Genomic DNA, 12745 nt, shown 5'->3' with positions numbered 1-12745 from the left:
AATTCAATGATACCAAAATTTAAAGCTATAGGGTTTTTTAGCATAGCTATGACCACAGTGAGCATATTTTTATAGAGTTCTGATGGTTGATGTTTTGCAGTTCTCATGCCCCATTATACAATAATTAATTGGAATAACGATTTATAATAATAAAATGCTAGAATTCATTTTTTGATTATGTTGACTTTTTTTTTAATATAATTTTTTATTTTTTATAAACATATATTTTTATCCCCAGGGGTACAGGTCTGTGAATCACCAGGTTTACACACTTCACAGCACTCACCAAAACACATACCCTCCCCAATGTCCATAATCCCACCCCTTTCTCCCAAACCCCCTCCCCCCAACAACCCTCAGTTTGTTTTGTGAGATTAAGAGTCACTTATGGTTTGTCTCCCTCCCAATTCCATCTTCTTTCATTTATTCTTCTCGTACCCACTTAAGCCCCCATGTTGCATCACCACTTCCTCATATCAGGGAGATCATATGATAGTTGTCTTTCTCCACTTGACTTATTTCGCTAAGCATGATACGCTCTAGTTCCATCCATGTTGTCGCAAATGGCAAGATTTCATTTCTTTTGATGGCTGCATAGTATTCCATTGTGTATATATACCACATCTTCTTGATCCATTCATCTGTTGATGGACATCTAGGTTCTTTCCATAGTTTGGCTATTGTGGACATTGCTGCTATAAACATTCGAGTACACGTGCCCCTTTGGATCACTACGTTTGTATCTTTAGGGTAAATGCCCAATAGTGCAATTGCTGGGTCATAGGGCAGTTCTATTTTCAACAACTGGGATTATGTTGACTTTTATTATTATTTTATTGCATTGTGTTCTAGAAAAACATGATATGCGAAGTTTCTGCTTTGGGGAAAACTGATCATTTGTTATACAAAATATGAGTTATCCCTTTTATGTAAAATCATTTTTTGTGACGTTTCCATGGAGTATAGAGATGAAGTGCTATTCCTTGAGGATGTGTCCAATATGTGTCTCACAGCTGGGGTATTGGAAGCAGAGTCTGAGATGGGGTACTGCATGTACACTTATATTAGGGGTTGATGCCTAGGGGAAGTAGGGGAGGAAGCAGGAATGGGCTGAGTATAGAGTTAGAGTGTATGCAAGTCCAAAAGGAGGGAAGCTCTGTAGCCAGCACTAGCCCTGAGAGTTATTCAGAATTGAGGGAAAAGGCCAGACTTTATTTACCCACCATAAGTCACGGGAATTAGTTGCCCCCAGGAAGGTAGGTTGTCCCTGGAGCAAGAGCTCTGCCGATGGGGCGGAGCCTGAAGGAGCTGACCAGTAGATGCTGACTAGGGACAGTCGGGACAAAAAGTCTACCTTAGAAGAACACTGGATCTTCTTTTTGTTGACCACCGTACAGTAGAATATGCTCATGAATTCTATCATTCAGGCTTTTATATTCTGGACTCAGTATTTACTGTATCTACTGGATTTATCAAAAACTCAGGAAAATGTGTTGAAGCAATTATATTTTTTATCCACATCACCTGACACTTCTTTTAAAATGATGTTAAAGCTTTTCATCTCAAATAATTTCAGCTAACAAAAAGGTTGAAAATACAAAAAAATTCCCACACACTCTTCACTCGGTTTCTAAAATACAACATTCACGAGCAGAAAGTTGACACTAATGAAATGAAATGCTACCCACTGAGCTACAGCCCTTACTTGGATTTTGTCAACTGTCCAGCCTTATTGCTCTTTTTCTTGCTGTGGTTCCAGGAAAGAATCCCAGATCGCCATGCATATTGATGATCAGGTGCCTCTAGGTTTCTCCAGTCTGAGAGCACTTAGCAGTCTATTTGTCCTTCCGGACCCTGAAATTTGGAGATTTGAAGTCTGCTGGCCAGTTAGGTTCCAGATTGTCCCTTGGGTTAGGTTTGTGGAGGTTTTGGTTAAATTCAGGTTAGGCACTGTTTTATAAGGATGTCACCGCAATGCTGACCTTCTCAGTGCATTCAGTCGGAAGTGATACGGCAGTGGTACGTTTCATTACTGATGTTAAGCTGTGTCTACCTGGATAAAGTAAAATTTTAATCCCTCTCTTTGTCATTACTAAGTCCCTTGTTTGGTGGTATTTTAGAGTAAAAAAAATATTCTGTTTCTCTTTATACTTTTGCCCACAAATTGTAGCAACTGTGGTAATTCTTGCCTGAAACAAACCTGATGGCAGTGATTGTAAATGATGACTATCTGTCGCCGTCATCTTTCCTTCTATGTTTATATGTCAGAATTATAGTATAAGAAAAAGTTTTCCCTTCTCCCCTGTTTGTGTATTTTTTATATCAGGAGAGACTTATAAAACATGTTTGTTTATTTTATGAGCTATAATTCATTACTGTTCATTAGTTGTAGTTTAAATTGTTCCCCATTCCCTGGCATTTTGTAAATATTTTGGTCTACAATTTTCTAACATGCTCTTAAGCACAACAAGTTACGCTTTTTTAAGTTTTCCCAGTTTTATTGACCCAATGAAGTTCTATTAATAACAGTGAAATAAGTTTCTGCATGTATTTATATGACAGAGTTTAACAAAAGCCATTCTTCTGTAACTACTGATTTTCAAAATGTTATGAAAAGTACAGTGAATCATTGCATGTATATGGCTGCTGTGGTCTTGACTTACTACTCATTCCTTCTGCATCTGTAAAATATAATGTAAAGCCTTCTTCTCCAAAAAAAAAAAAAAAAGGCATCAAAACAGGAGACTAGTACAAATAATACTAATCCATTCAGGTGAGTTTTAAGCAGAATTGTAAAAGCAGCAACATAAAAATAAATCTAGGAAAAATTAAAACCTACTCATAAAAAAATCCTGCTTTCATGTAAATTGTAGCAAATTGTAATGTTTGTCAAGAGAAAATAGTCCTCATTTTTTTTTTTTTTAAGTTTTCTGCCTCCAACCTGACTGTGTCTGGCAGCAGCCATCAAACCCCTGTGTTCTTCCTATTTTCACTTGCTTCTAGTTAATTCAGTTCTTCGTTTTCCTATGCTAATGTGATTTCTCCGTAGTTGTTGTGTTCCTTTGGTCATTTTAATAAGAGGAAATTTGCACACCCACGCCTGTGTTACCATCTGACTTTGAGCTCCTTATGTTTGTTTCTAACAAATTACTATCTGTTAATACACAGACAATTTATGGTGGTGATGAGAACGAGCTTGGAAAGGATATGGTTTGAGGTTTATAAAGTAAACTCAGCTAATGTTGGTCCTGACTAATAAATCAACATCTAATATTCAGCTATCAAACACTAATTAATTCTTCCTTCCTCCCTCATATTAATTTCATGTCATTCCAAGTCTTTAGGGGAGAGCTGCTTGCAGCTTTCAGCAGGAACACTCATGCCTTGCCAGAGATTTTTATTAATTGCAGTAAAGGCAGTGATTTTGGACAACCAAATTTAGAAAAGAAAGATGAGTTTGGAAGATAGTTCCCCCCTTTGGCAAGTATGATATTTCAGGATCTCAATAAATCTTTTTGAATCTAATAGAACTGGAAGTAATTTTTCACATCTTTTCTAATACTCAGATATTCTGGTAATCCAATTACAAGGACCCTTATAGTCCGATGTTCATATTAACACTAATTTCGAAATACCAAATAAGTTCAACAAATCAGTTCACTAACCTTAGTCCTAAGAGGATATTTCACTCTAATGACAAAGACATATTTATACATAATTTATATTAGTGCATGGTTAAAATAGCCTTTAAATATTTAAAATTCTGGTAGCCAGCTGAATCTTCCGTATGCAATTATAAATACCTTTCTGGGATATTTTTAATTTTTCCGAGTGTATGGATTTGAAAGACCATTCATAAATCATGTAATGGAATCTTTCTAAACCATATGATATAGTGAGGAATTAAATAGCAAGTCAGGGTACTATATAGCTTGGATGGCTGATAATTACTATGTAAACTTAAACACTTGGGTCGTTCATCATACTTCGTTATGTGTGAAATGTAAGACAGATACTCTCCTGCTTTCTTCCGTGGATGTTATGGAAATAGGAATAGTGTAAGGGGGGGAGACCCGAGTGGTAAACTGCTCAGGTGCCTACAGGGGCGGCAGCAACGCAATCTCCCTGACTCCTATGACCTAAACCACACCCAAGTCAAGGTCAGGATTTGGAGAGGGGGCGGCGCTAAATGACAGGACCCCTTCTGCGGAAGGGAAGAGCTTTCCTTGGGCCAGAAACAGGACAGCGCCGGGTTCTCTTTCCAAACTAATGCTAGCTCCTGAGTGGGCAGGTTTTTCCTTTCTTTTCAAGCAATTTAGAATTTGGGGAGTGCATAAAAGTTTTTAGATGTGTTATGACATGCTTGGAGAGGAGCCCTTCCTGGTCTGTTATGATCTGAGAACTCTGGAGCTGGCGGGCCCTGCTGCTGAAGGGGGGAATGAACCCAAGGCCTGCAGTCGGCCACAACCTTGGGCCTGGGTGCTTTGTTTGGTGTTAGATATCCAACCTGCCTGAAGCTGCTTGGGTTATTTGGTTCAAACTTAGGACCGAAGCTGGACAAAAGGACTTGAAATGATGCTGTATAAACCATGTGCTGAAAGCAGTACCCTTGGTTGGGGAAACTCTATTATCTTTAATCAATTAATTAATTAATTAATTAGACATAGATCACAAGTAGGCAGAGAGGGAGGAGGAAAAAGGCTCCCTGCTGAGCAGAGAGCCCGATGTGGGGCTCGATCCCAGGACCCTGAGATCATGACCTGAGCCGAAGGCAGAGGCTTTAACCCACTGAGCCACCCAGGTGCCCTTATATTTATTTTTTATATTTATTTATATTATTTTCACATCGCCAAGGGAGCATCTAGCATACATAAAAGGTAAAGCAGCTTCCAAACGTTAAAAATACGAACAGGGAAAAGCACATCCACTCAGCAAATTGAGCTCAAGGTGTGAAGTTCAAAGGAAGATAAACCGCTATAAAAGTTGTCGGTCTGGGGCCACCATACCTCTTAAATGACAAGGTGCTGAAGGTGACTGCAGGCATACACTTGGTTACACAGTGTTCATTTAAAAAGTGGATGCTCAAATAAATCAATTCTGTTAGGAGCCTTGAGAAAGGCAGGGAAGACAGCAGAGATCAAGTTTCCCTTCAGTTTGGATTGCTGGACAATATGTGACATATGACATATGGACAATATGTGACATATGACATATGACAATATGTGAAAGGGTTTTACCTTTAGTTTCTATTTTATTAGCAAAGTAGGGTTAAGAGTTCCCCGGACGTTCTGTGGAACTATACAGATTAGGTACATTTTTCCCTACCTCTAAATACCCACAGGATCTTCTACTTGCTCAGCAACATTAGATTCCCGCAGTTTCTCCAGCTACACAACGAGATTGCAAATGCTGCCCTCCCTGTTGCTTAAAAGGGTTCTCTCCAAAACTCAATTTATTAAGAAAGTGTTAATATTTCTAGTACTTGGAGGTTGTATTAAAAACAGAGACTCCTGGAGGGAAATTTAGCTCAAAGAGTCTCATTTGAATGACTTTGAACTGTCTCTGGGAAGTGACATGTAAGACACGTTAGAATTTCTAGCACCTTTTTGGATTTTTTATAGCACAGAACACTAGACGTCCTGTGACAGAGGTATTTGCTTTCTTGTTATATCTTCCACAAGGGTGTAAGGGACTTAGGGTCAGGACCCTTGTTTCGTTATTGTTTTATCCCCTACAACAGCATCTCACCATATATATTCCTGGATGTTAACAGGGTTTAAGAGGAATGAAAAAAATCCATTCATGTAAGAATAGGGGATCTGTGTTAAGGAAATTAAAACAAATTTTAAAATTGCACGTCCTATAAGTCTTCAAAAGCTGGATAACTCAAATATATTTCATTGAAAAAAAAAAAAAGGTTGAAGAAAACACTGAACTACTTTGCCATTGCCGCAATAAAGACACAGGATATTTTCTTGATCCCGTAAGACCCTTTGGGCCCTGAGCTATCATTTCGCTCCTCTACCCTAGGAACAGGTGATCATTGCTTTGCTTTCAGTGAATATAAAACTTTTGCTTAGTTTAGAATGTTATATACTGGAATTATAACATACCCTCTTTTGTATCTATCTGTCTTCCTTTGCCCATTAAATGAATGAGTATGTTATTAATAAAAATAAGACATTTTGATATACATATTGTTAATAAAAATAAGACTTTTATGTTTATTGCCCAGTACTGTTTTACTGAGCGAACGCACCACAGCTGGTTGATCCATTCTTCTGTGGGTAGACATTTGGGTTGGTTTTGGTTTAAGCTATGAAGTATAAAGTTACTTCGTACAAGTTTTCATGGACATGTTCTCATCTCTCTTCAGTAAATATGGCACATATCACAGGATAGCACTGCTGGGTCACTCCTTCATTTATGTTTAACATGTGAAAAACTTTCAAATTGCTTTCCATTTCTACCAGCAACTCTTCTGATTTCCTGTTTCGCATTCTCATTAGTACTTAATGGTAATTGTATTTTTTTAAAAATTTTATTTATTTATTTGACAGACAGAGATCACAGGTATGCAGGCAGGCAGGCAGAGAGAGAGAGAGAGAGAGAGAGGAAGAAGCAAGCTTGATCCCAGGACCCTGAGATCATGACCTGAGCTGAAGGCAGAGGCTTTAACCCACTGAGCCACCCAGACACCTCAGTAATTGTCTTTTTAATTCCAGCCATTCTATTGTGTGTGAATATTTTATTTCATAATTTCTATTTTTCAGTTCTAAAACTGCTGCCTGATGTGAAAATAAAAATTTTATGGTTCTTCTTGTTAATACTTTAATTTCCTATTCATTGACAATGTTTTTGTTTATTTATTATGAATACATAAATCTCTGCTTTAAAATTCTTGTCTGTTAGTTGAGATATCTGGTTCATCTCAGAACAGTCTCTATTGATTTTTTCCTTCTGAAATGTGTTCTATTTTGGAAATTATTTGTAGTGTCTGTTAACCTTGGATTATGTCTCAGGTATTATGAATTTCAACTGAAGGAGGTACTCAGTTCTATTACATTTCTCCAATGAATATTGTTTCATATATGTTAGCAGATAATTTGTTTGACTCTGTTTGAGCCACAAACTCTACTCCTTAAGATTCAGCTCAGGTCTGAGTCAGATCATTTATCTTCAGCTGAAATGATGATTTCGTCCACATGGGTTTCAGAGCTCAGAGATGTATGTGGAAAGATTCGGGTGATCTTCTCTCGCTCTTTCTCTTATGGGATTCTCTCCCTCTTTTCAGCATTCACCACCCAGATGTCCCTAGATAGGTAGACTGTGGGAGTCTTCCATGTCTGCTGTCCCACGGCCACGGCGTAGGTTACAGAATCTTTATAGCCGCCAGTCTCCAGTCCTTTCAGAAAGCACACGCTCCTCACTAAGAGCCTCCTGCCGCTGTCTGCTCTTCAGTGCCCGCAGCTGGTTATTTTCCCTACCGTGTCCAAGATTTCCAGTGGCTTTTTGCAGGGGGTTATGTGATAGAGACTTCATTTTTCAAACTTAAAAATAACATTCATCCATGTTGTAACTTATATTTTCACTTTTGTGGCATCATTAACGAACAGAATTCCTTAGTTTAAATGGAGATGAATGTATCATTTTTTTTTAAGTTTATGGTTATTGCTTCTTGTGCTCTGTTTACCTGATCCAGATACTTGAGATTTCCTTCTGTATTTTCTTCTAGAATATTTGTTGTTTTAACTTTCTCATTTAGAACTGTGATTAATCTGAAGTGATTTTTATATATGGTATGAATAATTGATCAGAATTATTTTACCAGTGAAAACACTCTGATAGCTTGATTAAAAAAAAAAATATATATATATATATATATATAGTTAGGTAGCTATAGTTTGACATGACTAAGTAACTACATAGAAAAAATTCTAAAGAAATGCTAACTATAAACCCATAATTTGTAAATTTCACTTATGATCAGCACTAACTCAAATGTCTCCACATTAAATACAAGAATCAAAAATCAGCTTGTCACCGATTAATCAGCCTTCAAGTGGAAGTACCAACTATGCTGGACTGTTAAAATGACATCAACAAAAATGTTTCAATCAAATTAACTTTTCTCAGGCAACTACATTAAGTTTCTGAAGTCAAACATGTAATTAGAATCCATTTCTCTCATATATATTTTACACATTAAGTATGCTTGAAATAGTTTCTATTTTGTGAATTAAAATAGAGGAGTAAGCTTTAGTCTCTTTATGAATGAAGCTCGGAACATATAAGAATTTACCAGCCAATCTAGACACTTTTATTCCTCGTATCTTAAAATAAATAAAATCATATTATGTCTACAAGTTTACAACATATTTTTAAAGTACCCTATATTCTGTAGTGCCTCCTTAATTATCTTTTTATACATCCCTTTCTGGGTACAACAAAAAAACATAGAGAAAAGAGTGAAAATAAACAGCTAAGAAATAAAACTAATGGTCAGAATGTTAAAAAGAGTAATGACAGATGTTATATTAATAAACAAAACCACGACTTTTATAAGTATTATTTAAACTTAGTGTTTATTAACGTTGCTATAAAAAGCTTAGCTTTGTAAAATACTGTTTTTCCACAGAACTTAACATGTACGTGAAACGCACAGTGGCTTCCTTGGCCTTACCTGTATTTAACTTTAAGCTCTCTAACAGTGGGTTTCCTCTCTTACTCATCCCTTTTTCCCCAATGGTAACATTTTCCCTAAGTATGCCTAATGCTGTTGATCGTATGGTAAAAAGAAATTGTTTCACAGGTTATGAAGATTAAAAATGCTTTTTTGTTTTCAGTGCCACAAGACAGAGCTTAAAACACATGAACCACACCCGTGATCACGTCCACAAGGGTGTTAGTTTCTCAACAATTTAGAAACTCAAAATAATAATACACAAACAAATGAACCAACGTGTCATCCACACGCCCTTACTTTAATTGCCTTTTGAAATGTGTTTGCTCTGCGGTTACACGGCTTCTCTCCTCTAGCCTGACCCCTAGCATATGCGGTACAACGTGATAAAACCATCCAGGCGCACTACATTTGTATCTTTAGGGTAAATACCCAATAGTGCAATTGCTGGGTCATAGGGCAGTTCTATTTTCAACATTTTGAGGAAGAATAAATGAAACAAGATGGGATTGGGAGGGAGACAAACCATAAGTGACTCTTAATCTCACAAAACAAACTGAGGGTTGCCGGGGGGAGGGGGTTGGGGAGAAGGGGGTGGGATTATGGACATTGGGGAGGGTATGTGATTTGGTGAGTGCTGTGAAGTGTGTAAACCTGGTGATTCACAGACCTGGGGATAAAAATATATGTATATAAAAAATATATGTTTATAAAAAAAAAAAAAAAAAAAATTAAAAAAAAAAAAAAAAAAAAAAAAAAAAAAAAAAAAAACCATCCAGGCGCTTCCTGCGCGCGTCCCCCCTGCGAGACGGTGTCAGCCCCGCGCGGCGACGAGGAGGAACAGCACACGTCCAGCTCGGAGCGCGGGGACACTGCGGCCGCGCCGGGGCGCGGGGACACTGCGGCCGCGCCCGAGCGCGGGGTCGGCTCAGCGAGCAGCACCCAAGCGGCAGAAAGGCGCGAGAAAACCAGAGATGCGCGTGAGTGCCATCGAGGAGCGGCCGTAAGGGAGACTCGGAGTCTCCGACGCAGGGCCCGGGCCTCGCTCGTGGATCGCGGACTTGCCCCCCTCTCCTCCCCCCTCCTCGCACGTCCCTCCTTCTCCACCTGCGATGTGATGTCTGTGCGCACCTGGGATCGGCAGGTGCTGGTCACGCGTCACCCTGGGGGCAGCTGTAGGGGGTTTCTGGAGGGGGACATCTGAGTCAGGGGCCTGCTGTCCATCGGGACGCCCTCCGTACCCCCGCAAAGCCTCCTCCGACCTCTGAGGTCCACGCACCACCCAGAGGCCGAGCTCCCCCTCTCCTCCTCGGCCTGCTGTCACCGGCTGACCCACTGACTTCCCCCGGAACCCGCAGGACCGCTCCTCTGGGGCCCAGAACCTGCCGTGCCGCGGACCTTTGCTGCTGGACCCGCGTTCAGTTCGTGTAGCATGGAGGTGGTGTGGGTGTAGCGGCGGGTTTTTCCCCCGCCACGGGAGGGAGGCTGCAAAAAGGCCTGGCCTCGCAGGAGCCCCGCACCATCATCGAGCTGTTAAAGGCCCTGGGGTCCTCCCCCCCCCCCCCCAGAAGCTCTATCACCTGGCCTGGCCTGTCACGGGGGGGTCTGCTGCAGTGGGGGACGGGGTGGGTGTGAGGGGCTTCCTCCCGCCGCCACAGACATGTCCGGAGCACCTGGCCTGGAGACGCAGGCTGTGCTTGTCCTCCAGCTTCTGCAGATGTACTTTCTGTCCCCCGGTGCCCACAGTCACCCACTGTGCCTCCCACATCTCCAGCCCGCCTTCCAGTCCCAGACGGAAAACCATTCAGAGCAGCCACTGCTGGCAGAGCAGCAAGAGCCCCTTCCTTGCTTGGGGGTCACTGTCCTCAGTTGCCCAGATCATGTGGGACAGGTCATTGCCTTGTGCCTGAGCCACAAAGGGAGGCCTGGCAACCCCAGGCTTCCCAACACATCAGTGGCACCAAGTGAAGACGGTTAGATAGATGTATATTTTTTAAAGAACATTTGAAAAATATATGACGTGCCTTTGTCATGGGAACAAGCCAGAGTACAGAGGCAGAAGGACCATCAGCTGAGTCAGGAGAACGTGGCAACAAAGTCTCTTTGTCCTTCTGCAAACATTTTTCTTACTCTCTTACTTTGAGGACACCACAAAGAAGAGTGTGGATCTCAGTGTGGAGGGTATGACCCGCAGAGCCTCTGCCCAGGAGCTCCGGGCGCACTCTCTGGCCAGCCTAGCCCTCTGCTGCTGGAGGAAGAGGGAGGGATGAAGACCAGCTTCATCAGTGGTGGTCTGAAGACTCAGGAGCATTTACCAGTTCAAATTCCCTTCTTTACCTTCCTCAGACTCTGATTCCACGGCCTCTGTCTTAGATGGTTGACCTGTGATGACAGTCCATCATGTATATGCATTTACCCACAGGGCATCAAGGCATGTGAAGAAAGAACTGATAGAACTGTAAAGAGAAAGGTAAATCCACTATTAGAGTAGGAAATTTCAACACAGCTTTATCAGTAACTGACAGGTAAACAGGCACAGATGAGGAGGATATAGTGGAACAGCACCATCAGTTGACTGACCCCACTTCAATAACAGCGGATTATCATCTTAAAAAAAAAAAAATTAAAACAAAAACGAAAAGAAAACAAAACAAACAAAAAAAACCAACAGCAGATTACCCATTTTTTTAAGTTCACTTGAAACATTCACAAAGATCATATTCTATGGCATAAAGGATATCTTAAATATGAAAGAATAGAAATCATACAGAATAGGCATGCATAACACAATGGGATTAAACTAGAAATTAATATTAGAAAGGTGGCTGGAAACCCTAAGATAGGGAGATTCAGCAACCCACTTTTTTTTTTTTTAAAGATTTTATTTAATTTGACAGAGAGAGATCACAAGTAGATGGAGAGGCAGGCAGAGAGAGAGAGAGAGAGGGAAGCAGGCTCCCTGCTGAGCAGAGAGCCCGATGTGGGACTCGATCCCAGGACCCTGAGATCATGACCTGAGCCGAAGGCAGCGGCTTAACCCACTGAGCCACCCAGGTGCCCCCAGCAACCCACTTTTAAATAATACATGGGTCGAAGAAGTCCCGGAGAAATTAAGAAAATTTAAAACTAAATGAAATCATTTTTTTTTATTTGAATTAAAGCTTGAATTTGAATATAAAACATCCAGAATTATGGATGCAGGAAAAGCAATATGTAGAAGGAAACACACAGCGTTGAATGTGTCCATCAGAGAAAAGATAGATCTAAAATCAGTGACCTACGCTTCTACTTTATGAAACCAGAGAAAGAAGACGAATGCAAATCTGAAGAGTGCAGAAGAAAAGAAAAATTAGAACAGAAATGAATGAAAACAGGAAAATATAGGAAGTCAATAAAATTGTAAATGTCAGTAAAATGTTTTTATTGATGAAAATACCAATAAAATGGTAATCTTCTAACCAGGCTAAATAAGAAAGAGAAAATATAGAAGTTACTAATATCAGCAGTGAAGTGGAACTATCACTAATGATTTCATGGACATTGAAAGAATGATACAGGACTATTATGAACAACTCTATGACATAAAATTTGATAAATGAGATGTATCAATTCCTTGAAAGACACAAGCTAACAAATTTCCCACAGAGAGTTACAGGTAATCTATTAAAGAAATTGAGTCAATAATAACTTTCCCGAAAGAAAGCACCAGATATAGATAGTTTCACTGATGAATTCCCCCAAATATTTTAAAAATGATGCTTCATCAAAGTAGGTAGGCAGATGTCAGATAAAGCATCTGAAAAAATATTTGTGTCTTTAAGATACAAATGCAGTGATCCAAAGGGGCACGTGCACCCGAATGTTTATAGCAGCAATGTCCACGATAGCCAAACTGTGGAAAGAACCTAGATGTCCATCAACAGATGAATGGATCAAGAAGATGTGGGATATATGCACAATGGAATACTATGCAGCCATCAAAAGAAATAAAATCTTGTCATTTGCGATGATGTGGATGGAACTAGAGAGTATAATGCTAAGCAAAATAAGTCAATCAGAGAA

This window comes from Mustela lutreola, chromosome 8, assembly GCF_030435805.1.
Source record: "Mustela lutreola isolate mMusLut2 chromosome 8, mMusLut2.pri, whole genome shotgun sequence".
NCBI lineage: Eukaryota > Metazoa > Chordata > Mammalia > Carnivora > Mustelidae > Mustela > Mustela lutreola.
This window is presented reverse-complemented; position numbering follows the sequence as displayed.